We start from the raw sequence: 4,504 nt of genomic DNA on the forward strand, positions 1-4,504 counted from the left end.
TTTCACAGACCAATTTTTGACACGGTGTCCATGAGTATACAAGTATGTTGAAATTATGTTGTTTTCAAGTCATTGAAACAATAACCTGCTCCCAGACAGACTAAACAACTTCTTTGCTCGCTTTGAGGACAATACAGTGCCACTGACACGGCCCGCTACCAAAACCTGCGGGCTCTCCTTCTCTGCAGCCGATGTGTGCAGAATATTTAAACATGTAAACCCTCAGTGCGTCCTCAGAGCATGCGCAGACCTGGTGTGTTTACGGACATATTCAATCAATCCTTATCCCAGTCTGCTGTCCCCACATGCTTCAAGAGGGCCACCATTGTTCCTGTTCCCAAGAGAGCTAAGGTAACTGAGCTAAATGACTACCACCCCGTAGCACTCACTTCCGTCATCATGAAGTGCTTTGAGAGACTAGTCAAGGACCATATCACCTCCACCCTACCTGACACCCTACACCCACTCCAATTTGCTTACCGCCCCAATAGGTCCATAGACGACGCCATCACAATCACATTGCACATTGCCCTAAACCATCTAGACGAGGAATACCTATGTGAGAATGCTGTTTATCGACTACAGCTCAGCATTTAACACCATATTACCCTCCAAACCCATCATTAAGCTCGAGACCCTGGGTCTCAAACCCGCCCTGTGCAACTGGGTCCTGGACTTCCTGACTGGGCGCTCCCAGGTGGTGAGGGTAGGTAACAACATCTCCACCCCTCTGATCCTCAACACTGGGGGCACAAGGGTGCGTTCTTAGCCCTCTCCTCTACTCCCTGTTCACCCACGACTGCGTGGCCATGCACGCCTCCAACTCAATCACCAAGTTTGCAGACGACACTACAGTGGTAGGCTTGATTACCAACAACAACGAGACGGCCTACAGGGAGGAGGTGAGGGCCCTCAGAGTGTGGTGTCAGGAAAATAACCTCACACTCAATGTCAACAAAACAAAGTAGATCGTGGACTTCAGGAAACAGCAGCGGGAGCACCCCCCTATCCACATCGACGGGACAGTAGTGGAGAGGGTAGAACGTTTTAAGTTCCTCGGCATACACATCACGGACAAACTGAAATGGTCCAACCACACTGACAGCGTGGTGAAGAAGGTGCAGCAGCGCCTCTTCAACCTCAGGAGGCTGAAGAAATTTGTCTCGTCACCAAAAACACTTACAAACCTTTACAGATGCACAATTGAGAGCATCCTGTCGGGCTGTATCACCGCCTGGTACGGCAACTGCTCCGCCCATAACCGTAAGGCGTTCCAGAGCGTAGTGAGGTCTGCAAAACGCATCACCGGGGGCAAACTACCTGCCCTCCAGGACACCTACACCACCCGATGTCACAGGAAGGCCAAAAAGATCATCAAGGACAACAACCACCCGAGCCACTGCCTGTTCACCCCGCTATCATCCAGAAGGCGAGGTCAGTACAGGTGCATCAAAGCAGGGACTAAAATGGAACATTGAGGAACACCAAAATGTACAGTTGATTTGTCAGAGGACAAACCATCCACAGAGACAAACTGATTTCTTTCCAACAGATAAGATCTAAACCAGGCCAGAACTTGTCCGTGTTGACCAATTTGTGTTTTCAATCAAATCAAATTTATTTGTCACATACACATGGTTAGCAGATGTTAATGCGAGTGTAGCGAAATGCTTGTGCTTCTAGTTCCGACAATCGCTGCAAAGAAATGTGGTGATAGATGGTGTCAAAAGCAGCACTAAGGTCTAGGAGCACGAGAACAGATGCAGAGCTGACGCCATTAAAAGGTAATTTACCACATTCACGAGTGCAGTCTCAGTGCTATGATTGGGTCTAAAACCAGACTGAAGCGTTTCGTATACTGTCTACAGGAAGGCAGTGAGTCAGCTTTTTCTAAAATGTTTCAGAGGAATGGGAGATTCTATATAGGCCGATAGTTTTTTATATTTTCTGGGTCGTTTGGCTTTTTCAAGAGAGGCTTTATAACTGCCACTTTTAGTGAGTTTGGTACACATCCGGTGGATAGGGAGCCGTTTGTTATGTTCTACGTTGAGGACCAAGCACAGGAAGCAAGTCTTTTAGTAGTTTAGTTGGGATAGAGTCCAGTATGCAGCTTGACGGTTTAGAGGCTATGATTATTTTCATCAATGTGTCAAGAGCTATCGTATTAAAAAACTTGAGATTGCATGGCTGCGTGCTCGACACCTATCAGCAACGGGTGCGGCTGAAATAGCTGAATACTTTTGGCCATCTAGTGTACATAAAGGGGAATTTATCAACATTAACAACCAAAGGATAGCCTAAAGAAGTCACACAATGACAAACAATTCACACAATGACAATAAATGCACACGATTTGTCGGGAGACAGAAACATGACTTTACTGCAGCTTCGCTACACACCCATTTCCTCCTTGTCTAGACATCTTTTTTTTATTACACTCAATACACATAGCCTAATCTTTACATAGAATGGGCCCAGTGGCAACCGGTTTTGAGCTTCACCAGTTTAGCTTAAAAATATATATAATTTCAAATATATATATATTTTTTATAATTGTGCCCGTTTTACATGTTATTTTTGCATTAATACATGTCACAGATCAGTTTGCAAACAATGTAAAAAAAAAAAAAAGTTAATAAAGCCGCATACAAACATGGTCTCTTGATTTCTTGAGGAAGGCATCTCCAAAATGCAGGTGTTTCAGGCTTGCTCAGTGCTTTCTGTGGTGGTGGGGCAGCCAGCGGAAAATATGGAGCATAGGGGTTAGTAATGTTCTCTAGTTGCACCGTGATTGGTTCAGTGTTCTGTCACTCAATGGGACACTACGTCACCGCAAAATCTACAGGGAGAGCAAACAAATTCAAGTACCTTGGGTGCTGCCAAAGAGTTACATTGGAACTGCCCATCCAAGAAGGCTCCAAGTCATTGTCCACAGATAAAAAGTAAAATCACGTTATATCTACAGTAGCTTTGCTTTGACTGATCATGTCAACATCAAACTTTCAAAATCTTAGCTAGCGGGCATCATCATGACTCAAGTTGACAATCTATTGGCAAATCCTTTTCAATCCCTGTCATATGAAGTGAAATGATGAAGAGAAATTATAGATAAAACTTATCGGTGCTCCTCAGCCATTGAACATAAACATTACACAACGAGTTAGAAATCGCAAATGTAACAATGAGTGGTTTGGAAGGAATCAATGGCTAACTGCAAGCATTGCAAAGCAATCACTAGCCTGCTATCCAGTGGAGTGGATGTGTAGTCCAAGTATGGGTTCAAGGTTCTCTTTTCCAAGCTTAAAAGGATAAACATTCAACATTGGCCATTCTGTCAATCCAGCAGGACTTCGGCCGCATTCAAAATAACTGGAAACTCGGAACTGGGAAATCTCAGAATTCAGTGAGTTCAAGACAACTGGAAGCTCGGGAGAAAAAACTAGCTCTGACTGTGAAAATACGTTTTGAGCGGTCATCCAACTCGGAATTCCAAGTCGGGAACTCCGGCCTCTTTCTTGAGCTCCAATCTGAAGATTACTAACGTCATGATTCGACCCTGTTTTTATCAAAGTTCCCAGCTGTCTTGAAAGCACCATAAATCCAGAGAATGACAGACTTTGACGACAACATTTTCCCAGGAAGGACAGCAGCACCACCTTCCTGCTCAAGTGAGCACAGCACAACAAGGTGTAACAGTGGTAAGGTGTTGGGACTGCTGCTGGGACTCTGCTGTTGGGACAGCTTTATGTAGGCTCTAACAGTTTGTGGGCACCGTCGGTCACCGTTATAGTCCAATTAATGTTTAGTGTTGTGGCTATGCTGGCATGCATCTAAAACATATATATATATATATATATATATATATATATATGTGTTTTAGATGCATATATATATATATGCATATAATATATATATTTTAATACCCCACCAACATTTACATGCTAAAATTGCCACTGAATAGGCCTAGGCGTAACCCTAACAACGTGTTCAGATGTAAAGCAGTAGTGTAGATTGGTGGAAGTCCCCATCGACTGAGGATGTAGTTTGATGGTAATTATCCAACCATTATGTAAAATTATGTTGAGTATAATAATAAACTACATTTACAAATCGCACTATTATGTGAATAAATGCAACAGGCCCTGTGCTCTCCAACACGCCTTTCTAGAGGATCTAAAAACATAGCGAGTCATTGCATCACCGACTCAGTATGACTATAATGAACGTGTCTAATTTGCACTGTTATGCAATTACTAACAGATTAGGTACAAATAACTAATCCTGGCAACCAATGTTATAGCATTCATTTATTGAGGCAAGCAGATCAGAGATGGTACCCAAGAATGTTATGTGTATAGGGTAAATAACTACCAATAGACCTACTCAATTATAATGTAATCAATCAAATAATTACTCTGTAAAAGAGGAATGCAGTTACTCAACTAAACTAATATGATATTTTAGTCATAAAATAATTGACACAATTACAGTGTACAGGAAAAAA

This window comes from Oncorhynchus keta, chromosome 19 (genome assembly GCF_023373465.1).
Source record: "Oncorhynchus keta strain PuntledgeMale-10-30-2019 chromosome 19, Oket_V2, whole genome shotgun sequence".
NCBI classification, from domain to species: domain Eukaryota; kingdom Metazoa; phylum Chordata; class Actinopteri; order Salmoniformes; family Salmonidae; genus Oncorhynchus; species Oncorhynchus keta.